The sequence below is a fragment of the Pinus tabuliformis genome, chromosome 2_2 (genome assembly GCF_031772625.1).
Source record: "Pinus tabuliformis cultivar Carrire ecotype Pingquan chromosome 2_2, CPIR1, whole genome shotgun sequence".
NCBI classification, from domain to species: domain Eukaryota; kingdom Viridiplantae; phylum Streptophyta; class Pinopsida; order Pinales; family Pinaceae; genus Pinus; species Pinus tabuliformis.
Window position 1 is genome coordinate 732,279,716 of NC_142300.1, and position 27,415 is coordinate 732,307,130.

The following is a 27,415-nucleotide window of genomic DNA, read 5'->3' on the forward strand; positions in this document are numbered from 1 at the left end:
TCAAGAGTGAGCTTTTCGAACATCCTCTCTACCTTGCGAATTATCTGATCTGATGTAGAAGCTTCTTCCTTTATGGTCACTCTCTTTTCATCTTTCATCCTGGCTCTTTTATCATTCAAATTTTCTTCAACACTAACAGTAATCTTTTGCATATCCTCCAAGGTAGGCGGATCTCTGTCCCATAATGAATAAGCCATCTCCAGATCAAAACCATCCAGGAATTTAAGAAGAGCTGATTTTCGAGATGGTCTTAAATCATATGGAATAGCATTATAAACTGTATTAAATCTGATAACATAGTCTTGGACAAACTCACCAGGATTGCGTTTGATATTTTTATACTCGGCATTGATCTGAAGTGGATCTTTTCTAATTTCCCAACGATCTAGAAACTGTCTATGAAGCTCAGCCAATGTAGTTACACTTCTAGCTCCCAAGCCTCTGAACCATTTTCTTACCTCTCCTCCAAGTGTTTACACAAACAATCGCATAGTTACATCCTCCTCATCAATCTCATGTAAATCACAAAAATATGCCATCTTATCTATGTGTTGCTGACCGGAAACACTTTGAGGAGTGCCATCAAATATAAGGATCTTACTCTAATAATCCGCGGGAATATCATGCAATTGTTGAGGTAAAGCAAGAGGTGCAAAACGAGCAGCCATTGCTCTTGACAGATTTGGTCTGGGGGTTGTTTGAGACAGTGTATGCGGAGGAGTAGCAATGTGGGATGATGAAGGAGAATTTACTGCAAACTTTTGATATGTGATGATGGGTTGCAGGGGAATAGTGGGAATGAAAGGTGGTTCGGTGGGATTTTTGGAAGTGAAATCGGTGATAGAAGATCCAATATTTGCAGATGCAGCTTCTAGGAAATCAACAAGATTTGCAGCCTGAATGTTTCTCTGAAGGTGCCTCAAGATAAAATTTTCAATTAATTTATTGTTTCTTTCAACTTCAAGAGCTGTAGTGAAGTCGGGATTTGGAACTAGAGAATCAAGTGCACTTTCGGATTTGGTTTTAAACAGCGACAATTCAAACTTCTCATCAAAGTCAAGTTCTTCAAGATACTTAAAAATTGCAGGACAAGAGTGAGACTTAAACAAAGGAATTATGGGACTTTCTCGTCGGTGTATTCTTGCAATCAGATTTGGGTTCTCATATACTGGAGGTGGATCTGGATCAGGATTTAATCTCGTGTATCTTCTGGAAGCCAGTGTGGAATTGTTTCGAACAATCAAAAGGACACAAACAATTTTTCAGCCTATCAACTTCTAGACTCAATCATCCAAGGTCTAGAACAAATAAGTATACTGGGGTAAATTGCAAATCAAGTGCTACATTCACAAGCTCACCGGAGATCGACTGAAGCAACGTTTATCTACTTTCGCTTATGCATAGCAAAAGCATTTCGAAGGCTACCTGGCATGACTTCAGACTCCGTCTAAGACTCATGAAACAAACACATCAACCAGCAAACAATAACAATTTTTCTTCCCAGTATGGTTGCCACTATGTTAGCGCTCAAATCTGCCTCAGGCTGAGGAAGGCAAAACTCAAGGAAACATCAAACCAAGCTCAGCCTCGTAGCTAGCCCTACGAGGACAGGAGAGGGCTCTCTCCGCGTCTATCTTGGAAAAAGGTCTTCAAAGGGGATGAGATGACTCAAAATTAATATTGATTTTAGGTTAGTAAAGAGATAGGAAATTTTGATTTAGATTTTTGAGTTTTTTGTTGGAGAAACGGGAAAACCAATTTTGGGTCCGGGGATTGAGGTCAGATCTTTGCAGAATTCGAGTTGGGGCGAGGTAGGCAGTAGTCTTGATGCTTTTAATCAGGTGTATGGATGGATCATAACGATAAGGAGATGAAGAGGGCAAAGGAGAACATGGATCCTCTCCAAACTGGCGAAAACATGTAAAACTAAACAATTTAAAGGAAGAGCACTGTAAACAATGAATTCAACCTCATTTACTCATTCATTTAGTTTCAGAAGCATAAGAAGGGAATGGCATACATTTAAACATGAATAAACTTACAATAACTAAGAAATAACACCATCAAGAACTGAAAGCCACAAGAATCCCAACAGGTGCTGCAAAACCTCTGATCTTTCCTTAGCCAAAATATGAAAAATATGTACAATAGTGTGCCAAAATCTTCCCAAGAGTCCAACCTCTGCTACTGACTAAAAATTTACATATATAGATCAAGCCAACCCATTCCCTAACCTCTAGGGGTCGAGCTCCTCCTTCTAGGAGCAGTTTGAACAAATTCTAAACATGGAGCAAGAATCTAGGTGACCAAAACAACCTGCCTCGAAAAAGAAGGAAACTGATTCATTACATTAAATTTTTGCCATTTTGTGAATGAATCATCTAGAATAAGGTAAATAAGTGCCAACTTACCTCATACACATCAAATTACATCATGCTAGGTCAAAAATCACATCAAGGAGTGAAAGTGGTGAAAACTGGCCGAATTCTTGAGCTGGAGGATGAAAATTTGGCCAAAAACCTCTATGCGTAGCGCCCTGATCTCTATGCGTAGCGCACCTTTCAGCCTATTTTTGGGGCACTTCCCGACATCAAAATCAAGCTCACAATAGCGGGTTGGAAAGCTCTAGATGTCTACTATCCAGCCCAAGTGAAATTTCCCAATTTGGAGATCATTTGCCCCCTCAAAATTGCATTCTCCCAGAAGTACTTCCTGTTGTTGCAAAAGGTGGCAGTAAGGTGGTTTTCATGATGTTTTTAGGCCTTTTGATCATCCAGAACTTGATGAAATGCCTTGGAAATAATTGAGAATGCATAACGTACCATGAAAAACCCAAAAATACAAAGTTTTCCTCCAGCAAGTGTCCCAATCAAAAGCGAGCGCGTCGACGTGCTACTCGTACAGCTGAAAAAACTGTTTTTGGGACCAAAAATTTGAAAATGACAAAAATTTCTCTGAATTTGCTCAAATTCGGAGCGAAGACCCTCCATCATGTATCACGTTCAGCCAGTGAAACCTCAGCCAGAACTCGAAGTGGATCTAGCCTCTTTCACCGTTTTAGTGCTTTGCTCAACCTCCTTTTCAAAATCTTCATTTTTGGTTTGCCAACATGCATGCGAGCCCAATAATGATGTTTCATGTGATGGAGCATGTCTTTGTCTCTATTGGCCTTCGCCAACAACTCCTCCAGATGTCGATTGAATTTCTCAAGCCAAAATTGCCGCTCAACAGGTGTCAAATCGCCAGGTCTTTTTCGGCCCAACCTTCGGTCTTCACAGATTTGTCGCAGCTCTATAAGTGTATGCTCATCCTCTAGCTACTTATTGCGCTGCTCCAAATATTTGATCAGACATTCTGCCTTCAGTAACTTTTCATTCAAGCTGTCAATCTCGACCTTCTGCTGTTGGATGATCTCTTTCAGTTTCGAGCTAGGAAGGCTCCTATCCACATCACTCAATGCAACATCAACATCATGACCACCTGAATGACCCTCCTCATATATTGACCTCTTGCCTCTGTCCTGAACCTGTACCTGTACTGAAGAAGAAGGCGAGACCCCTTCCACACCATGTGGAGATAGTACTCATCGTGTAGCTGCAAATAAGGCCCTGTGGCCTCGCTCATATGTCACATACACTGGAGCATTAACATGCTCAGTCTCAGGAATGTCAAACTGATGTGAAGGCTCTCCCTCATCATGAACTATCTCTGGAGGTGGCTGTGGCGCTGTGAAAAAGTCACGAGAAATAAAATCCTCCCAAGTAATGCCCTATGTGCCAACTGATGAACCACTACGATCTTGATCAGCACATAATGATAAATACTTCTATGTCGTTGTGTTGTGGTCTTCTTTTGTACAAGAAACACCATCCTCTCTATGTTGCGATACATGAAGTATGGAATGTTCATCATACGTACCCTCGTAAAATGCATCAACAAAAGGACATGGTACGCATAAAGATGCAAGAATCTGCCCTCACAACTGAAATAATGAATTTCATCAAAGGTGCATACTCATCACTCAGGTATTGGAAAGGAAAAACCCTGCTCAGGTGCCTCATATACCCAGGTTTGATATATGGCTCATAGTAGGATTTCTCTAACTGCTGATGCTTATTCCATTTCTCTCCAATATTTGGTATCCCAGTGGCCTCTGCAATAGTCTCTAGTGACAAATTGAAATCAACTCCGGTGAGGTTTACATGGCCATCATGTAAATGTAGAACAAACAAGCGAGCTAGTTCACGATGATGCTGGATTTGTGAAATTAGCTCACAATAGTGATAGCATGACTGATAGCGAAAACAATCCATTGCAAGCGAGCAAGCCTGCAATTGAACCAAAGAAGTAGGCTCTTCCCTGAGATGCTTACCACCTTTGCCACCTCTGCGAGGCCTCCGTGGCACATTACCCTCTGTTGTGGAATCACTGTCATTCTCCTACTCATAAACTGAATCTGTGTCTGACATGGCTATGAAAACACAATGTCTGCAATATGTATGTTGATATAGGGGTGGTGAAATCAGAATTTCAATGCATACTCAAAACCCAAATATGTTTACCACAGCATCATAAGAACCAAGCCATAATGGTAATAACTCTGTTTCAGTGTATTGGCATAAAACGATCACTGTTTTGATGACAAGGACAGTTTTGACAAATGAACAAAAGTGTAATGTGCACCCTTTGTGATGTTGGCTAAAACTTGACAAATGAGTATGGGACTGTATTTCACCAATGGAGAATGGGAAAATCTTCACAAAGCAACCCACATGTCTTTAAAAAACCCTAAGGACTGATTTTGGTATAAGCATAGGGTTTCACTTTTCTACACCCAACACATCAAATTTCCCACCCTAAACACTCTACAAACATTTTAAAATTGAGTGAGCAGCCATGAAAAACCTACTTGCAAGCTTTGGAGTCGATTTGGCAAGATCTGGTCGCATTAACAAAAAAAATTTGGGTGTTGTGACTGTGTGCGTAGCGCACAAACCCAAAGCATAGCACACGTTGTGTGCGTAGCGCCTGTGGTTTTTTACACTGGCTGCTGAGTCCCAATGCATAGCGCGCACTATGTGCCTAGCGCACACCTTGTATGGGTAGCGCACACCTCTAAAACGTTGTCCACAGGTATGAAACATGGCTTCGGCCTTCCAAAAGCTCAAACACGATTTTGCCTTGGGATTTTTTGAATAAATGAACTTGTTTGCCCCTTTTGTATGTGAACCAAATATCTTATCAAATCATATTTGATTTAAATTTGTTTCATTACCCACTTTATAATGTTTCAACACTTTTTCACCTTTTGTCTTTTAATACAATACTGCTCTTTGACTTTCTCTTGCTTTTATGAGTTTTGGACTTATAATACTTTGTTGATTTTTGCAGGGATCCGACATTTTGGCTTTGGAAAAGATCAGAGGCTTGCTCTGAAACTTTTTTGGGATAAAACAAATACATTTATTTACAATAACAATTTTGAGTTCCAAAACAGAGTTTTGGACTAAAATGTTTTTAAATGCTTTCTGAGAAAAATATTAAATGAGAATCTTTTGAAATCAACCTCATGGCCTGCAGGCTTTTGTTATGTGTATACAAAGGACTGAAAACCCTAGACTCTAGGACTAAAGACTTTTTAACGAAAATAACCTTTTATGACGATGAATGCAATCATCCTATACTTTCGTTATTTTTGAGAAATTTTTGACTAACCCTGCAGGGACAAGCATGAGGAAACACAAGACAACCAGACCCCCTCGTCAGTTAATGGCATGCCCCTAGCGAAATGCAACGAAGTGGAACAAGCAAGACACCTAAAAATGATATGCAAAAGCGAAAAGATCTCTGACGGAGGGTTGTAAGGGCCGACTCTAACAGAAGTCATGCAACACTTCCATTCTAGCATCTGTGGGGGACATCATTATTGGAAAACCACAGCCCACAAGATCGTGAGAGCTAGGTATTATTGGCCCACTCTATTCTCTGATGTGTTTTCATTTGTGAAATCTTGTGATAAGTGCCAGAGGTTTGCAGGAAGGCAACAGCTGAAATCTTTGCCCCTAAAGCCAATACATACCAGTGGCCCTTTCCAGTAGTGGGGTTTGGATTTCATAGGGGAGATTAATCCACATTCCAGTGGCCAGCATAGATGGATTTTAGTAGCCACTGATTATTTTACCAAATGGATTGATGCCATCCCCACTAAGAAAGCTGATCACCAGGTTGTCATGAAATTCTTGAAAAAAAACATTTTCACTAGGTTTGGCTACCCAAATAAATTGGTTACAGACATTGCAGCAGCTTTCAGGGAAAATTAATTAGTGGGCATGTGTAAGTCAATGGGAATTAAATTAGTGCATTCCACCTCATATTATCCTTAGGTTAATGGCCTAGCAAAATCATCCAATAAAATCCTAGTAAGGATAATCAAAAAGCTACTGCAAGACAACAAGCGGAGTTGGGATTCCAAACTAAAGTTTGCATTGTGGGCTGACAGGGTCACCACCAAGAAATCCATAGGGAATTCTCTATTCAAGTTGGTATATGGAACTGAAGTTGTTTTTCCAATCCAATTGATCCTCCCTATGGCCAAATTTTTGCAGGAAGAGCAGAACGAGGAAAGTGACATGGCAAGGAGAATGAGTGACTTAGCTGAAGTTCATCATATCAGAGTTCAACTGATTGAGAGGTCTGCAGTAGATCAAAGGAAAATCAAGGAAGCTTTTGACAAAAAGGAAAATATGAACAATTTTCAGGTTGGTGATTGGGTTCTCAAATGGGATGCACTGAAGGAAAAGAAAGGCAATCATGGTAAATTTTATGCTCTATGGACAGGACCATTTGTCATCTCTTAGGTCCAGGGAAACAATACTTTCATGCTGCAAATTTTGGAGGGAGAAACTGTTTTTGATGGCCTAGTCAATGGGCGGTTTTTGAAAGTTAATTTTGTTTAAGGCTTTTAAGCCTCAGTATTGTAAATATGTTATTTTTCAAAGTGTTAGTGTAGGCTTAGATAGACTCCATGCCCAATGGACTACTAGGTAATATTTCTGATCTTGTTTCTTATGTAAAAGAAAGTGGTCTACAGTTCTTGAAACCCCACAGGGAGGATTTCATCCCCAGAAGGAGCCAGTGTTAGCCCTGAAGTGCACTGCTAACTTTGTGAAGGTTAAATGAGGATTCGGGATGCTTTGCTGTTCTTAAAAGGGTCCCACATGAGCCATTATTCCCCTTCTTATATTACCCCGCTCACACTTTACCCTTTCTGTTTCCTAAATTAACCTTCAAATCTCGACAAAGCCCCTCTAACCTTAGCTGTTATAGACATTTTTGTGCCTTACAGCATGAAGCATGAAATGTCCATAATCTAAGGGATCCAAAGTCCCTAAACATGTTGTTCCTACCCCTAGAGGAACAAGGCCAGCAAACCACAACACTGAATAACAGTTCTCCACCTGAAAACACTCAAAAACAAGGCAATTCTGGATCATGTCAACTGCTCCACTGAGCATCTGCGCTGAATGTCAAGTGCTCCACTGTCTACCTGCGTTGAATGTCAACTGCAAAGAAGGCTACCTGCGCTGGGCGAGTTGGGACATGTGGCACAGTCATTCCTCAAGGTGTCAATGCCCAGGAAGCTTCCAAAATGACACTTGGATCAGGGAATTCGACTGGTGATGAGTAAGAGGGTCTAGATCTCCAAGTGGAAGCAAGAACCTCCAAGTGGACTCAAGAACTGAAGAATAACTGAAGTGAGAGAGGACACTAGTCAGCTTCATGCCAGCCTCAAGCTGACTCATCCTTTCTCCAAAACTCCTATATATAGATCTCTCTCATGAGGTCTAAGGAGGCTGGAATCTTGTGAATGTAAAGAATTGCTGTTGGTTTGAGTTTAGAACTATTGGGTGATTTGCTATGAAGGAGGTGAAGAGGAGATTTCTTTCTGCTGGGAAGGTGATGCTGGATTGGGCCTCTTATGGTTGTATCACTTCCTGAACTTTACTTCTTCCATTAATAAAGCATTTGAGGTTCTTCTATATACATGTGTCTCAATGATGTATTGTTATACTTGTGTATTTGATTTATTCTAATCCTTAAATCAATTATGAATGTATGCTTCTTGTAGTTTCCCTTTCTTGCCATTTTGCAGGATCTTGGTGTAGCTGGGCCAGTGAAAGAGCAAGGAGCTGGGAGTAAGCAGCAAGGAGAGAAGATTGGATCAACCATTAGCGAAAGACATCGGTTAGTGGATCTCTTTCTCCCCTATTTTACTTTCATAAAGAAGAAATCTTAGATAGCTTTACTTTGATTGTTGGTGAGGTACTATCACCCTTAGAGTGGGATAGGGTCATTCCGTATTGGATACTTTTCCCAACAACAAATTGGCGACTCCACTGGGGATCGTATCTTGTTGGTTGTTTGTGTTTTTGCTATTCATTTCCTAAACACAGGGAGTACCGAATCGAACTGCATTTGGATTTTTCAAATGCAAAGTAGAGGGCAGCTACTCTAGCTCAGTTTCTGGGCATGTTTATGATTTGAAGAGCTGATCCACAAGGACTCTGAACAGCTCTTAGTGATAGCTTTTCATCCTCCTTTTCATCCTTTAGTGTGTACTTGATTGGTAGCTTTGATTTGGCCAAAAACTGTTGATTTTTGAGCAATCTGTAACCCGGAAACCAAGAGAAACGAGAGTTTCTTTCTTCATTGCAGGCACTGTGAAGGCAGTCTGCATTTCATCGCAGGTCCCGAAGGGGCTACCTGCGCTGAATGTCAAACTGACAGTGTTCTACCTGCGCTGAACCAGTTTTACCTTGTGCAACTGAGGTTCTCCGTTTTCTGTTGCCCTGTTTTCATCCCTGTTTTTGGAACCTGTTATCAGTCAATGTACCTATCTGAAACCACCTTTCTTTGCCACTATTCCGCCTCGGTTGTATAAAGAAACTGTATTTGTTCTTTGTGTATTTCTTACATCATTTGCAGTTTCCCATAACGAAAGTGAACTAGTCTTGCTGTGACCTCTTAGATCTAGACCTGTGATAAGTGTCGTTTTGATCTTAAGAATTAGTTTGTTTGCTGTTCATAGCTGATTGAGCTTTTGCTTTCATCACATGGTTTGAATTTATGTATTTCTAGTGTTGAAACAAGTAAATCTTAAGGTGTCTTTTGATTTTGGACAAAAGCTTGTTTACTTTCACTTGAAATTGAATTCAAAGTTATACAACAGCTTTCTTTTTGTAGTACATCAACATTAAGAAAGAGAAAAGAAATACCTGCATTGTGCATTTTTCATTTGATAAGTTTGCATGTTGATTTAGGAAAAAGTGCATTAGTGTGTGCTCTATGATCTGTGTGAAAAGATGATGTCTTTCTTTTCCCTCAGTAGTTAAGATTTTCATAAGTCGAAAATATTGAAAAAAGCTTGCTTATCATCTTAGACTGCATTTAGGAATTTGTATCATACATCTCGTGGTGAACCTTGAAAGGCAAACTTTAAAAAGATCAACTTAAAATATATTGAATGAACCTAACAATGCTTTGAAACATAACGCAAACACATAGAGGTCTAGGTAGAGACGTGTTCCGGCGTCGTTAAACATAGTGACTGTCGATCTCGAAGAAGGTGGGTGATTCCTCCTGAGAGTCGGTGGCACTAATACGGACTTGTGCTCCCACGTACCGTCGCGTATATATTGGGAGACCCCTATAGGAACAAAGCCTTTATCCATAGGAAGCCGTGTCAGCCGCCCTACTGATCGCAATGCAGTGAACACAGCATTCACGAAGATCGACCACCCGTACCGTAAAACGTATTCTGTGGTTTTGCGAAAAGTTTGGCACACCCTCTGCCTAGAACTCCAGAGTAGTTTCTTTTGGCCTTTTTCAAACTCTATAACTGAAAAAGTCCATCCGAGCATTTGTCACTTCGGGCTCGTTAAAACATCGAAGGAGACTAGAGTCATCTTTAGCTTTTTCTCGACTCTTAAAAAGTGAAAAAGCAAGTTGTGTCTAAAAGCGTCTAATAAAATTCATTCAATTCGGAAACACAAATTTCCCCTTTTTAATATTTTGGTTGATCGAGTAATCCGCAATCGTGGAAGAAAGTCAATTGAAACCCCGTCGTTCGCGGAGGCTTACGAGTCAACCGTCTTTGTCTCCGGAATCGAAAACAGTACAGACAAAGCGAACTCGTTTAACCGGTTCAAAATCTCCTATAAAGGTTAGAACTAGTGTTCCAACTACATCTGAGGTTCCAGTTACTCCAAACATTTCTGGAAACCCTGCCTCTATAGAAGAAGTTCAACAGCCATAGAAGGACAGTAATACTGATCCTAGTCTGGGGGCAAATACTTGTGTAACTGAACCAGTTCCATCTGTAACCGGTCCAGAAAGTTTTGTTCCTCCAACAACTGTCGCTGTCGAAACAACCACTTCTTCGGCACCAGAAATATTTTACGGACCTGACGGTCTTCCTCTTCCACCGGGTTTGATTGCGATAGAGGAAATTGCAGAGGATCCGCAAGCAAGTACTCCAGCCCATTTTGGAGTCGGGGTCACTCTATTTCCTTCATCAGAGGTTAATCCACCACAAGTGGAGGTTCCTGTAGAATCGCTAGGCAATCTATTGGATAGACTTAAGATGTCTGAACAACCATCATCATCTAGGACTGTGTCAAATGACACAGCGACAGCAGAAGCCCCTACCGTCACTCCAACAATGTTTGCCAGCATACCATCTGTCCCAACTAGCTCACAACCGCTAGAAGGAGTCCACCAAGGGACTGTTTCGACAGTATGGTCTGTTCCAGTTTGTTCATCCGAAGTAATATCCGGCAACTCTTATGTTGAGACCCGCCAAATTGATCCATTTGGAGGTCAATTTGGGCAATCCAGTCCCCAAGGACAATCAATCCCCTTGAGTTCCGGATTGCTACCGTATGGGGGGCAGTATGCCCTTTCATTACCCCCTCCAGGAGGGTACCCATACGCGAGTTCACAACAGTATTCAGGTTATACTGGAATTGCATCAAGTAGTTGGGTACCTATGCTACCTCAACAACCAAGGGTTGTATATTCTATGCAACAATGTGTACCTATGACGAACATCCCAACCACACCAGCTATTGTAACAGTGTCACAAGTTCAAGCGATGCCTGTTGCATGTCAACCTCAGGTTGTAATACAACAGCCCCTTGACCATGGGTCACAACCACAATCGCCAACTGGTGGGGCGACACAGGTCCAAACGGGTACAATTACCCCACACCTCGGTCCAACGGTTAGCATAGCACAACAGAACATGGCTTCACAACCATGGCTAGTGCAATACCAACAACCACAATTCCAGCAGGTGTACCAAGGTTCTGAGCAGCAGATCTTTGCGAATAGTGGACAACCGTATATCCAAAACGGTCAAAACCAACCACTTTATAGTGGTCAAGTCCACCAGCCGTATCAATCATACCAACATCAATTACATTATGCTGGTATGCAAAGGCCCACTGCTCAAGCGATTCCATCGTACCCTGGTTACGCTTCGCCTAACCTGAATCGACAGTTACCATTCGTGGCAACTTTAGAGTTACCCGATTTACACCGGTTAACCAACGATCCGATTGCTTATGCCCCTTGGTGGCCAGCGATTCCTCACAAACTTCCATCTGACATTCCTAAATTCAATGGAAATCTAGGTGAAGACCCATCGAATCACGTGATGAATTTTCATCTGTGGTGTTCGTCGAACACCCTGAACGACGATTCGATAAGGCTTCGCCTTTTTCAGAGGACATTGACAGGTCCAGCGGCTAAATGGTATATTGAATTACCTAGAGCCTCTTTCGACAATTTTAGTTCCCTAGCCACGACTTTCTTAACCCATTTTCAATTACCGATAAGGTATGAACAGGAACAGAAATATTAACCAACTTCAAGCAGACAACTGCCACCCATATATCTGATCATATACATGAGTGGCGTTGTCGTCGTAGGATGGTGAAAACATACGTTCCCGATCAGCTGTTAGCTGAATGGTTTATAAAGTCGTTACTTCCTGCTATAACGGAAGATGTGGCCAAGGGAGGAGTCGTAACAGAGGAGCAAGTTATCGCTCGTGCACAGTATTTGGACTTAGTTTATACTCAGTCCGGCACGCTCTACGACAAAATACCTGACGCTCCTAGACCAGAATTTTCAATTCCTCCCCCTCCTAAATCCAATAGTGACTCTCATGCCGGTGATGGCGTGATTGGCACGGCAAACGCGAAATCGATAAAGGCTTCGTCAAAGAAAGCCCGTAAGAATTCGGATCAAAATGCAAAAGAAGAGATTCTTGCTTCGGAAGTAAATGCCGTATCAGCAGATAAGGGCAAAGAAACCAATCAACCAGGAAGCAAGAAGAAGCAAAACAAAGGGAAGAAGAAGAAACAGGGCGAGTCATCTCCTGGGAAAAATTCTTCAAACCCTCCTGGGAAAGGGAAACAAAATTATCCATGTCAAATATGTGATGATGAGGATCATTACACAAAGAATTGCCCATTCAAAGCTGAGTTAAAGAGGTTCTTTAAAAGTTCCCAAACCTCAGCTGTGTTAACTGATCCATTTCCCAACCCAGGTCAAAATCTGGTTGATAGTGGAAATGCTTCCCCGTCGCAAGTACTTATGTTGTCGGTTTCAAAACAGCAGAATGATGCTTTGATTTCGACAAGGAACAAAGATTATGGGAATCCTCAGCTGTCGAACGACAAGGGTAAAGATCAACCAAGTAGTTCGACAACAACTTCGACAGAAGTTGTACCGCCCATCATTCCTGAATTAACAATAAAACCGCCAAAGGGTGTAGTTCACAAGTCGACATTTAATCCTCGCGCCAGAGCGGCGCAGCATTATAACATAGTGGAAGATTTGGCACAATCGCCATCCGCTATGTCGACTCTTGAGGTACTACAAAATTGTCCATCCCAAAGGCAGGCTTTGTTATCGGCTATTGGCGGGGTTGATCCTAAGGATTCCAATCTGGTATCCTTTGATCACAAAGGATACGATCCTCAGTTGCCAGCTCAACTAGCTTTCCTTATTCAAGTGAAAGCCCTCAACAAAACTGTTCACAGAACAATTATTGATGAGGGAGCATCTACATGTATTATGTCGATGAGTTGCTGGAAAACATTAGGATCTCCAACCTTGTCGCGATCTTCGACAACATTAAAAGCTTTCGACGGAAGGACTTATACCCCGTATGGTATCCTTAATAACTTGAAGGTTGAACTAGGAGGAAAAACAGTAGAAATTGATGTTGAGGTCATCGATGGAAGTCTTGACTACAACATCCTACTGGGTAGACCATGGATCTATGCCATGGCAGCTGTCGTGTCGACTTATTTTAGGAAGATCGCATTCCCGTTTGAAGGAGGGATTACGGTCGTCGACCAACAGAACTTCCTCCCTAATGGTTCACAAGTTACAGGAAGCATTCCCATGATCCATGAGAGCAACCATTCGCTTCAAGATATCGGAGTAGGATTATTGAAAGACCCCACATTGATGGGGACTTTCACGCTACCACCTCCTATTTACATAGGAAATATACTGTTTGTAGCAACCTGCAACATGATATCTTCCACGAAGGTCGCAAAAGACAATGTCAACATGGATCGTACAATGGTTTTGCCCCCAAGCCCTTTTGAAATATTGTAGCAATCAATGTTTCAAGCATGGGAGGCGAACCCAAATCAACGCTCGTCAAGCGTTTGGGTAGATAGGTCTAAAGAATATGGTACCTCATTAGATCCTTGGTCAAAAGTACATGGGACTGACGAAGGAATCTTACAATCAATGTTGATTGAGGGGGCACCATGGAATGATCACCACCATCGTTCCCTTCTTCCGGAATATGAAGAAGATACTCAAAGTGACCTTTATCACCCTTCAGTTTTTGAATTCCTAACAAATACTGTAAATACGGTGGATTCCGAGCGAAACTTATCCAATATTGAAGAGACTATAGCCATAAATATCTCGACTAAAACAAATGTTGTAGAGAATATTTATGTCGGCAAAGGTTGTTCCCCTTCAGAACTGGAAATATATAACGCTCTTTTTCGCGAATTTAGAGATGTCTTTGCTTGGTCATATGATGAAATGCGAGGCATTGACTCGAGTATCGTTGAACATGAAATTAAAATGTATCCTGATGTCAAACCAGTAAGACAACGGCTTCGGCAGGTGCACCCCAAGAAAGCCGCTGCCTTTAAGGCAGAAGTTGAAAAACTTCTCCATGCTGGATTCATCTACCCGGTTCCTCTAACCGATTGGGTATCGAATATTTTCCCTGTTATGAAGAAACAAGGGACGATTAGAGTGTGTGTCGATTATAGGGATGTGAACCAAGCTTGTCCGAAGGACAACTACCCTACACCCTCATCGACCAGATAATTGATGAATGCGCCGGATGTGAAATCTTTTCATTTATGGATGGATTTTCCGGGTATAATCAAATAAATATCCGCCCACAGGACCAGTCAAAGACTGCATTTATTTGTCCGTGGGGCACATTCGCTTATCGAAAATTACCCTTTGGTTTAAAGAACGCAGGGGTGACGTTTCAGAGGGCAATGAATTATGCCTTCCATGACATCAAGGACATTGTTCAACCTTATCTCGACGACCTTCCGGCTCATTCGCGAAAGCGGACTGATCATCCGCAGCATTTAAGAGCGATATTTCTACGTTGCCGACACTACAAGATAAGACTCAATCCACACAAATGTGTGTTTTGCGTCGGTTCTGGTCGTTTACTTGGCTTTGTAGTCTCTAAGGATGGGATTCGTCTCGACCCCTGCAAGGTTCAGGCAATCATTAATTTGCCTCCACCTTCAAATTTGCTTCAGATTCAGAAACTCCAAGGGAAAGCGAACTTTCTGAGGAGGTTCATTCCAAATTACGCAGAACTTGCTAAAGGTTATACTCGTCTTTTGAAAAAGGATGTACCTTTCGTCTGGGACCAGGTGGCGCAAGCTTCCTTTGATGCTCTGAAAGATTGTCTAGTAAAAGCATCATTAATGTACGCCCCGGACTATCAAAGAGATTTTAACCTGTATCTGGCTGCAGCGGATACGACCATTGCGATGGTTTTAGTTCAAGAAGTCGATGGAATTGAACATCCTATATATTATTTAAGTAAAAACTTAAATGATACAGAAAGTAAATATTCTTATGTTGAAAAACTAGCGCTTGCAGCTGTTCAAGCGATTCAAAGGTTTCGACATTATGTCCTCTTTCGGAAAACTACCATTTTGTCAGATTGCAACCCCATGACTTATATACTGTCGCGACAGTTGCTGGGGGGCAAATATTCAAAATGGATAGCGATCCTCCAAGAGTTTGATCTGGAATTTGTAAAATCCAAATCAAAGAAAGCTCTAGTTTTCGCAGAATTATTGTGTGATTTCCCATCATCGTCCAACGATGAAACATCAGAAGAGTCAATCGTGGACGAAAGTTTGTTTCTGATATCTAAAAGCGATGAGTGGTATGGAGATATCATAGTTTATCTCCAAACCCAAAAATTCAGGCCTAACACCTCTCACTCTGAACAGAAATGTATACGATACCAAGCAAAAGACTACATGATCGTCGGTGATACACTTTACCGTCGTGGTATCGATACAGTTCTGAGGAGGTGCCTTACCCATGAGGAGGCCGAAAAAGCCCTGAATGAGTGTCATTCAGGCGCGTGTGGGGGGCATCAATCTGGATATGCAACAGCACAAAAAATCTTACGAGCAGGATACTTCTGGCCAACCATGTTCAAAGATTGCATAACCGCAGTCAGAAGTTGCCATGCTTGTCAAATTTTTGATAGCAAAACCAGAAGACCACCCGCACCTTTACAGCCGATAGTTGCTGTTGGGCCTTTCGCCAAATGGGGCATCGATTTCATGCAATGTAACCCCACCTCGACCGGGGGGCATGGGTATATTATAGTCGTTGTTGACTATTTTACCAAATGGGCCGAGGCGATGCCTACATTGGATAACACTGGTGAAACAGCTGCCCTTTTCTTTTTCAATCATGTAGTCGCCAGGTTCGGCGTACCACAGGCTATAGTGACAGATCATGGGTCGCATTTTCGCAATCACATGATGGTTGAATTAGCTGCCAAGCTAGGGCTATCTCACGACAGCTCTACTCCGTATTATCTGCAAGCCAACGGACAAGTTGAAGCAATCAATAAGGTCCTGAAGCGTATGTTGCAAAGGATGATCGGGGTTCATAAAAGAAGGTGGCACCTAATCCTGTACTCAGCCTTGTGGGCTTACCGAACGTCGGTAAAGAACGCGACCGGGTTCACACCTTTTCAACTGGTGTATGGCCTGGAAGCAGTCTTGCCAATCCAGTGCGAAATTTCGTCGCTTAAACTCGCAATTGATCTCCTCCCCGGAACTTCTGAAGAAGAGGCTCGTTTCTTGGAATTAATCCAATTGGATGAAACCCGTCGTGACGCCGCTTTGGCTAACGAAGCCCATAAGAAACAAGTCAAAGCGCAGTTCGACAAAAGTGTCAAACCCTGCGTCTTCTCAGAAGGTGATTTGGTCTTGCTTTATGACCAAGAATCCGATAAATTGGGAGCAGGTAAATTCAAATCCTTATGGATGGGCCCCTATATTTTTAAAAGGGTGTTAGCAAAAGGAGCCTACGAGTTAATGGATTATGACGGAATTCCACTGGCGCAGCCCCGTAACGGGCTGTACCTCAAGCGTTACTATGCTTAAATAGTAACCTGCATGCTTTTGTTGTATTTTGTTTTCGCTAAAGTATTTGTTCTGGTCGAGTCATCCACCTTTTTCATTTGTTGCAGATGTCGAACCTTCTGGAGACATGTGTTGGATATGCCGACGGAGCGAGTCGTAGTTCGCGGAACCTATCCTCCGCAGCCTGGGCCATTTTTGATCCAAGCGGCGAGTTGGTAAGTTTCAGAGGTGTATGTATTGGGCAATCAACGAATAACATCGTTGAGTATAGCGCGTTGATAGAACTACTCTCTGATGCCATCACACGTGGCATATGCCAACTAATTGTCAGGCTAGACTCACAGCTCGTGATACTACAACTCAATGGTATATATTCCGTTTGCAATCCAGCTATTTATCGCATGTTCCTAAGGGTTAAGATTTTGGAAAGACAATTTGATTCAATTCAATATCAACATATTTCCAGAAACTTAAACACATTAACCGACTCATTAGCAAATTATGTGTTAGATAGACATTTGTGACATTTATAAAAGAGACACATCATCAATGATTGTACATATGGATCATATATAACTCAACCAGAATAAAACTCGAAAATCAAAATATATATAAGCTGTTTATAGTTCATACATAATGTTCTGTAACCAAGACAAAAATTGGTCATATGACCTAAAACTCAAAAAGTGCTAGGGGGCACCCTAGCCTAGTGGTGCTCATGATAGCACGTCACGGCCTGTGCAATCATGCGCAAGAGACGAGTCCATCGTCTAGGCATGCCAGTAGTATGCCGCTGCAACTGTAAAGGTAACTCATCGATCCGTACATCCGGAATACTGAGAGTAAGGCTCTCAACCTGCTCCTGCACAGCTGTAAGGGTCTCAGTATCGTCAAGGTCGCGAAGAATAACTCTCCTAGCAGGCTCCACTGCTGGGGCAGCAACTGGCGGTCTCGGACGAACTGCTGGACGAATAGGACCAACATCTGCATGCACCCAAGAGTATGATTAAAAGTCTTGATAGAATAAAGCACAGCAACATTATGAATAAAACAGTAAACAGTGATATGGTCAAAAAGTTTACCAATAGCGCCCCACTGTTCGCCATCCGGTAGCACCAAATCCAGATCACCTCGGAAATCCATACCCACATATGGATACTCAGAAAAGACCATCTCCTGGCGCTCGAACCACCTGAAGAAGGCATCCGTAAATGTGATCTGAGGTTGACCAGCATGCCTAGACATGTGATCGACCCACTCTGCATGCGTGGCTCGGTCGGAGAAGGCAAGTCGAGTATAATATACTGAGGCTGCATCAGTGGGATTTTCTCCAAGGCGAAGGCAGTCAGAATAGAACCAAATCCAAAGTTCTTCAGTTTCCCGTCCTTTACCTTGGTCAACTGACTTTTCATCTGAACAAGTACTGCATCACACCAGTTGAATACTTTCGGTTGGAGACACTCCAAGGCGTGCTGCACATAAGATCTGTTGGCAACATGTAGAGCTGCGCTACCGGCCATCCTACCAATGGTATACAGAATGGACCTGAGAGACCTGTCAGTAATCTCATGGATAACAACCTTGCCGTCTCTGCTCGGCTGGGAACCTTCCCTGCAATACTGGCGGACATAATCTCTCACGGAGTCAGTCCCCCGGGCCGTACCTGACAAAGAAATGGGGGCACCTCGCCTTGACAATCCAGTCAAGAAGTAAATGTCCTCTATGGTCAAGGGGATGGATTTTCCCCTAATCTGGAATACTTGGTTAATGGGATCCCAAGCATCAAGCATATACTGCAGCAAAGTGATCTGTGCTCTCATGCTAGAGATACGGAAAAACTTCAGCAGGCCACAGTTCCGCAGCGCGTTCACCGTGACAGGGTCATGGAGGGCAATCATGTCCTCCTCTTCATGTTCTCGTTCTCGCCATGTAAGGGACATTTTGTTCAAAGTTCCCTGCAAAACAAACAAGAGAAGGAGTAAGTTCCTGAGTTTGATGAAAAACTGGCGAAAATTCATCAAAAAATGAGCTGAAAACTCAGTTTTCTGAGCCCAACGCAGGCAGAGAGTGTCCCACCTGCGTTGAAGGTCAGGCTGCCTTAAGGCAGCTTGACATTCAACACAGGTTTCGAATGGGAAACCTGCGCTGAAGTTAGGGCGCCCTGGCAAAACCCCTGAGGCTCAAAAAAGCTGGGAAACAGGCACAAAACTGAAAAAGGAAACCATGAAAAGAAAGAGCTAGGGTTTAGCTCCTACCTGGTCCAGACGGCGCTGAAAATCGTCCACAGAATCTCCCGGAATCAGCTGATGAAAATCAAGGGGGAAGAGGCACCTCCAGAGCTCCAACAAACCAAATGCAAATGAAATGGTAAAATGAGAGGTAAAAACACTTTTTAATGGCTTTTTACATAGTTCAAAGCGAAATATTAGGGTTTTCATCTCATGTTTATGTATTTCTAACAAAGTTTGTTACAGCAATTGAGAAATGCAGTACCATCCTTGAAAAGAGAAAAGCTATTTATGGTAAAAATCAAAATTTGACTATATATCGAGCAGTTTTAGCATAAAGTTCATGCTCGTTAAAAAATAAACGCAAGATCCGAGCAGTTTTAACGCGGTCTTCATGCTCGTTAAAAAATAAATGAAAGCAGTGAGCAATGTTTCCTCCAGAGTTTAAGCTCATTTTTATCTAAAAAATGAACCTATCCCGGTAAATAACCGTTGTGATCGTAAATTTATCAGCCATAAAAAGCCCATGGTCGTGTTTGCACCCGCCACCTCCACCTTCATTTGGCCGATCGTTCACCTCCATATGATTGTTTACCCATTTTGAGGAACAGCTGCGAAGAGTGATTTCACCTAGCCATCCTTGTGACACTACCGTGATTGGAAAATTCCAACCTGTACCTGGAATCAGTTGCTATCCCTGTTTATCACTCGTTCCTCAAAAGACGAGTCTTCTTTAAGCTCTTTTCAACTGACTCGTAAAATATGAAAAGTTTGCCGAGTTTTGGCCTTCCAGCTCGTTAAAGTGACCGGAAGAGCTATCCCTCCTCTAGATTTTAATCTTTTTGGACCTGAGGGATTATTGCACAAAAAGGTCGAGCGCTTGTTTTATTCGGCTCGTTAAAGTTATCGAAAACTCTTCCCTTTTGTATTGTTTTATACTTTTTCGGACTTAAGGGATTAGATGACGAAAAAGGAATTGTGGAGTTAACTTTATGTACCTTTTCAGACTCTCTAAAAATGAAAAGGACCGAGTTTTCCTTGTCGTTAGACTCGTTAAAATGATTAAATAGCGACAAACTTGTCTTTAGACGAGAACGAGTTTCCCTATCGCTAGGCTCGTTAAAACATAGCGATGGGCTTGCTTGAAGGGCAGGTTATAGAACAAGCATATGTTATCCTCCTCAAGCTTGACAAAAATAAAGAGGTACTGGTCAGAAATGACTGGGGAAAAATTGGGAGAATCTCAAAGCTTTAATGGTAGCAAGTCGCTCTTGAACATGACACTTTTCCTCCGTACCACATCGGGTTGGGTTGTTTCATTCACCGGTCTCATCACCATGGTCTCGCCAAACCATCCACATTTGGGGTAATGCTACCGATCCATCGCATCAGTGTCGTTATATGTTCAAGAGATGTTGTTCAGAAAGAGTCAACCGTGTCCCATCCACTACCATACATCATCTTTCATCCTTTCATGACCGCCACCCTGAATCATATTTCACAGATTGTTTTCACCTCCATTAAAATCATTAGCTCCGTTCCGTGTCACTGATGTGGGATTCATTAAGGCCCTCCTTTGACGGATCGCTCCTTGTCGACATCAGCTCATTATCCAAGGAGTTGATCTAGGAACAACCCCTTCAGTACTTTGAAGCTTGCATGCCTCAATGGCAAGTTTCTCACTTCTGGCGACAGGTATACATCAATGACCTTCGACCAGAAGATTTTGCGTGGTGTTCGACGCCAAGTCCTATATTCACACCACGTGAATTGTACTGCAGTACCTTGAGGGTCATTATCATTATCGGTGATTCCTCTCGCGCTTGTTAACGGTTTACATCATTGACTGGTAATCAAGCGATGTCTTTCCATGTTCGACTCCAAGAAATTCTCACATGGATCGACTTGTACTTAGAGTGAAGATCGAGCGAGTTTGAAGACCCCGGATCTAGTTTCATCCATCCGGGCTGCGATATATATTCAGGAAATAAAGACATTGACATGTGCAGCAGATGATCATCCTACTCAAAGGATGATAATTTCAGCAGAGAATTATCAGTCTACCATCAGACGATTGTCTGTTCTATGTACAGAAAAATGTATTTATAAAGCTGAGCATGGGAATGCCCCCCTCAGCTAGATCATGAAAGCAGTATGAAAAATAATGTATTGTATTGTATCTTATTATAGGTCACCTCTCAGCGATTGAATGAACTTCAGATCCTCCTGATAAAGCATTTCACCCGATAAAAGACCTCATACTTTAGGGGGCAACTGTTATAGACATTTTTGTGCCTTACAGCATGAAGCATGAAATGTCCATAATCTAAGGGATCCAAAGTCCCTAAACATGTTGTTCCTACCCCTAGAGTAACAAGGCCAGCAAACCACAACACTGAATAACAGTTCTCCACCTGAAAACACTCAAAAACAAGGCAATTCTGGATCATGTCAACTGCTCCACTGAGCATCTGCGCTGAATGTCAAGTGCTCCACTGTCTACCTGCGTTGAATGTCAACTGCAAAGAAGGCTACCTGCGCTGGGCGAGTTGGGACATGTGGCACAGTCATTCCTCAAGGTGTCAATGCCCAGGAAGCTTCCAAAATGACACTTGGATCAGGGAATTCGACTGGTGATGAGTAAGAGTGTCTAGATCTCCAAGTGGAAGCAAGAACCTCCAAGTGGACTCAAGAACTGAAGAATAACTGAAGTGAGAGAGGACACTAGTCAGCTTCATGCCAGCCTCAAGCTGACTCATCCTTTCTCCAAAACTCCTATATATAGATCTCTCTCATGAGGTCTAAGGAGGCTGGAATCTTGTGAATGTAAAGAATTGCTGTTGGTTTGAGTTTAGAACTATTGGGTGATTTGCTTTGAAGGAGGTGAAGAGGAGATTTCTTTCTGCTGGGAAGGTGATGCTGGATTGGGCCTCTTATGGTTGTATCACTTCCTGAACTTTACTTCTTCCATTAATAAAGCATTTGAGGTTCTTCTATATACATGTGTCTCAATGATGTATTGTTATACTTGTGTACTTGATTTATTCTAATCCTTAAATCAATTATGAATGTATGCTTCTTGTAGTTTCCCTTTCTTGCCATTTTGCAGGATCTTGGTGTAGCTGGGCCAGTGAAAGAGCAAGGAGCTGGGAGTAAGCAGCAAGGAGAGAAGATTGGATCAACCATTAGCGAAATACATCGGTTAGTGGATCTCTTTCTCCCCTATTTTACTTTCATAAAGAAGAAATCTTAGATAGCTTTACTTTGATTGTTGGTGAGGTACTATCACCCTTAGAGTGGGATAGGGTCATTCCGTATTGGATACTTTTCCCAACAACATTAGCCCCAAGCGAATTAGGCAAAAACCCCCCATAAAACCTTACCCCTCCGCCAGGCGTGCCCGTAGCACGATTCCCGGGGACACCTCGTACTGTCTCCGCTCTCTGCCATTGATCTTTCCTCGCCGATCCAATGGCCCACGTCCCATCTGATACACCAACCTGTCCGACACTCCTCCGCCTTTAGATCACCCCCATCAGATCTAACGGTTAGCGCCCATATCACGCGGACAACAAGCCTGATAGGTACCCGCCCAATGAGGGTGGTTTTTCTTTTTCCCCGCCACTACGTGTCATCCCGTGAATGGCATCAGGTGAGTTCTGACACTTACCACTTACCACCCGATGCCTGTGCGATAAAAACCATTACCACTCAAATCAAACCACCCCGCACGTTACCGTCCACGCATCTTCGCCGCCCGATAACCATCTGATCCGCCTGCCTAAAGATCCAACGTCCCGGACATGTTCCACTCACACCACGACCGCTATCCTCCAAAAATGATATATGTCGCACATATCCTTTGATCCAACAGCCACCATTTACGATCACTCCAACAGTTCATCTACCCATGCACTCCATACTCCACTCCCTGTCTGTTGCACGAAGGGGAAGATGGCCGACTCTGTCAGTCTGGTGACAGTCTGACCATGAAACTAAATTAACAGAAAGCATGGCCAAGGGAGAAAAGGACACCACACGACTCAGCAACCGAATTAAATAGGCATGGAGCTCCACAACCACAATTAAGCCAACCACTTAGCAGGACAACGCAGTATCAGAATGGATTAAATGTTTTCGTGATGAAATGAAATTGCGTCTTGAAATGCAATCAGACAGTTAATGCCAGAGGGTGGTCAATTAAGACCCTCCATCCCTAAACGACTCAGGGCCAATTGTAACGACAGATTATAAATAGTCAGAAGAAAGATGTAATCAAGGTTGGCAATTGTGTTTTGGTTCAACTTCTGGAGACTGTAGATATTCTGTAACTTGCAGCGTCTCATCTTCATTTTTAGCAATGCAAGATTCTTTTGTTGTTAATTGCTTATTGCCCATTTCTTCTCTGTTCTAAACTTGTGCCTGAAGTGTTGTATTCATGATTTCTTCTATATCTAATGCTAGATTAACTATCATCTTATCTCTGGATTAGATAATTGAATGTATCAGTGAGTAGGTTACTCAGGTTTCTTCTGTATGTAATGCAAGATAACTGTCATCTTATCTCTGCATTAATAGATTAGATTTGCAATTTTCTTTACTAGTTGCAACTGGCCATCATACATTTTGTATGCATCTGCTGGTGTGGTTAGTATTCTTCGTCTATTCACCTAATTCCCAAATTTTTGAGCATTGGGGGTCTAAAGCCTTGTAGTCTAAGGGTGTTCATGCATGTCTAGAGTGAAAGCAGAGTAGAAGTGGTTATCTGGCTTGAACCAAACCATAACCCATCCCAATAAGTTCCTAGAACCATACTGAAGATTATATGTTACCAGGCATCTCCGAGCTAAAACCTAGGAGAGTTTCCTGGAGACCTACCAGCAACATCTTGCACCTCCTTCTGATCCCAAAGTTGTGACCCTATTGTTGGTGTTGTTGGTTTGTACTCAACCTTCAGAGCCTCTCACTATCAATCCTCCACCACTACTAGACCTATCCCATGTGAACTCTTAAGGGTCCTACCCTGTTCAAATTTGAAATTCCTCTTGGTCACTATCTGAACCTCTATCTTGAAATGTAGACCCTATAGGCCTTTGAATTCTCACTATATCCATGAAAAATTCCTCTCTCTAATGAAGGATCTAGTTTACTCCTCTTCTCTCAAGTAATGCGGACATACAATGGACTACCAAAGACATGAAAGTGACTCACCTTTAATTTCACTCCTGTAAAATCCTCCTCAGTAGTCATGTCCTCCACTATGTTGTGAGACTCTTGTTCTGCAAGTATACAATTAGATTACATGCCTCTTCCCACAAGAACATAGGTAGATCCTAATCATAGATCATGGCATTGGATGTTCCAATTATACTCCTATTCTTCATATATGAAACTCCATTGTACCACATATTTTACGGAATTTCCATCTATTTCCTAATTCCTTCTTCCCTATAGAAATCCTTAAACTCATTGGAGGTATATTCACCGCTATTTTCAGATCTCAAGACCTTCAACTTCTTCCAAGTATGGTTGTCCACAGGAGATTTTATCTCTTGAAACTGGCTAAAGTCCTCATCCTTAACCTTTATAAAGTAAATCCATTCCCTATTAGAGTAGCCATATATGTATGTCACAAAATATTTGCATCCTGAGATAGAATCCACTGACATAGGACCAAAAATGTTAGAATGCACCAAATCCAACACACTCTTAGACCTATTATGAATGCTAGGAAATGTTTCCTTTGCATTCTTTCCAAGCACACATACCTTACAGACTAGCACCATTCTCTATACTTAACTTCAGAAAACCAGTGACCATCTCCCATTACCATGCAAAAGCCTTATAGTGTAGATGCCTCATCCTCCTGTGGAAAATATCACTCTAGTTGTAAAATTATGTACAAAGGTTTTCACTAGTTATCCTCTCAACATATACACATTGTTCTATCTGCTTCCTACAAATCACCTTATGCTAGGATCAACCCCTTTTGGCCTAAAAGTTAGCTCAGCTCCAATGAAATTGACCTCAAGTATTTTGTCCTCCATGGTTGAGACTAAGAATATATTATTTTCCATCCTAGGTACATACATTACCTCCTTCACCTCTATAACACTCCCTAACTCTAGTTGCAATTGTATGTTGCCGATTCCCTCCACTACATACCTAGTGTTTTTCCTAATCTCGACATGTATATTTTTGTGCTCCTTGGTCATACTAGTGAAGATATCATGAGATCCCATCATGTGACAAAATGCTCCGTTATCCACAAACCACAACCTTCTTGTAATGGTGCTAGAGAGATAGGATACTAGAGAAAGTTCCTTCTCAAATTCTTCTTCCAGCTCATATATCTATGCAGATTTAGTTGTTTCTATCTTCCCCTTTCCTTTATTCTTATTTGGAAACTATCCAACATCAATTCAACATTTTTGACATGCATGGCACTTGACGTTTCTCATACTTTTCTTCCCTTGTGAGGGTGCTCCTCCACTAGTTTTTCTTTGCTTTACCCTTGCCCTTCTATTATTTCTCAACAAGAGCAAGGTTCTCCTCTTATTTACCTTTTTTTTGTGCACCAATTATGGGTTCCTCCAAAATATCCTAGTTGGGTCAAATATTCCCACAATCTAGCCCAATCAAGAAGCTTGTCTCTCACTAGGCTACCTTTCACAAATGTATCCCACTACTTAGCACAAAATTTTAATGCTACTTTGAAAAGATCCATCTTATCCACCTCTTCTCCAATATTTGAAATTTCATCACAAACTTGTTGAATCCTTATGAAGTATGAGGCCACATTCTCAAATATGTTCATCTTAATGTTATTCAACTTCTCCCTTAGCACCATCTTTCTATTCTAGTCATCGTACTGGTACAAATTTTTCAAATCCATACACATTTTATAGGTTGAATACTTCTTATTTATGTGATGGATTATGTGATGCTTCATGCCATCCAAAATTATTTCCCTGGCTCTTATATCTTTTTATTTTATGCTTAGCTACATGGGTAGCATCCTGAGGAACTCGAATCTATTGGCTTGAAACTTCCCACAATTTGTTTTCCATTAAAACAAGGGTGATCCACACCTTCCATCAGCTGAAGTTTAATATCCTCCTCTGACCTATATTCATACCTTAGACTTCCTAATTCCTTACTACTAGATCAAATTTAGCTACAAAACCTTCACTGCAAATTCAGATTCTTCTGCAAAAAATAATTTGTTGTCATAAAACCCTTTTGCCATATGATCTCCCCCATATTGTTTCTATTGATTTGATACCAAGTAAATTATTTTATACCATAAATTTTTTATTTTACTTCAATAATTTATTAAAATCCCAGGAAATATGTATCTCAAATATTTCTGAAATTTTTGATAATGATAAGCACATTGCTATATTAATTCAAAAGATAACATGTAATGGAAGTAAAATGAGGAAATGAATCATACTACAATAGAAAATTTTATCCTGACACATATTTACTCATATTAAATTTATCAGAAAAATTTGGGCCTAGACTCACTAAGAATACACACAAAAATACAATTTTTGGGAACCTATAACTCAAATCCACTATGAAAAATTGGTCTTAACGAAATTGGCCCCTAAAAATTGGCACTACTGAAGAAACTCAAATCTAGAAAATTTATCCTCCCTCACAAATAAATAAACCCCTCTATTTACCCTTGTATGTACCTTGTGCACTTGAAAAATTTAACCTCTCAATATTTTGGCCCTCTTCCAATAATTTGGGCCTCATATTTAGCTGACTCGTCCTATTTCTTTCCTAGCTTCAGCTTCCCTAAAACTTTTTCCCAAAATTCCTTGCTGCAATTCTCCTCACTTATCTTCAATATAATTGAGCCTCTCACTCATGAGAAATCAATTCCTCAACAATTATGTGTACTCACCTCTCCCTTAGGCTTATTTTATAATTTCATTAAGCCAAAATACATGACCTTAATCTCTTAAGTGATCAATGGATACGATTAAATCCTAAGCCTCACTTGATATCAACTATTGAGATTATATCTAAGTCACTTAAATAATTTAATTATTTATCCTTAAAACTTTTCCTCAGAGTCCACAATAATTAATTAAAATAATTATTTTACTTTTTCCAACTTAACTTTAGGAAATAAATCATAAAATCACTTACTCCACCAAGAAAACACCTAAAGTGGAAATCAAATATCTTCTACATGCTAAGACACCAAGCTAATGTATAAGGCCTTCCAAGGCTACAAAAATAACAACATGTGGCCATGATAATTGGCTTAATGATTTCTAAGCCTTTGAACAAGAAATTTCATTGTGACTTGTTGGGTGCATCGACAAGCACATGTAAATGAACAATTGTTTCCCCATTGACAAGAGACAAGGGAAATAATTGTGAATGTGACAATTGTGTGAAATTTAATGTTGAATG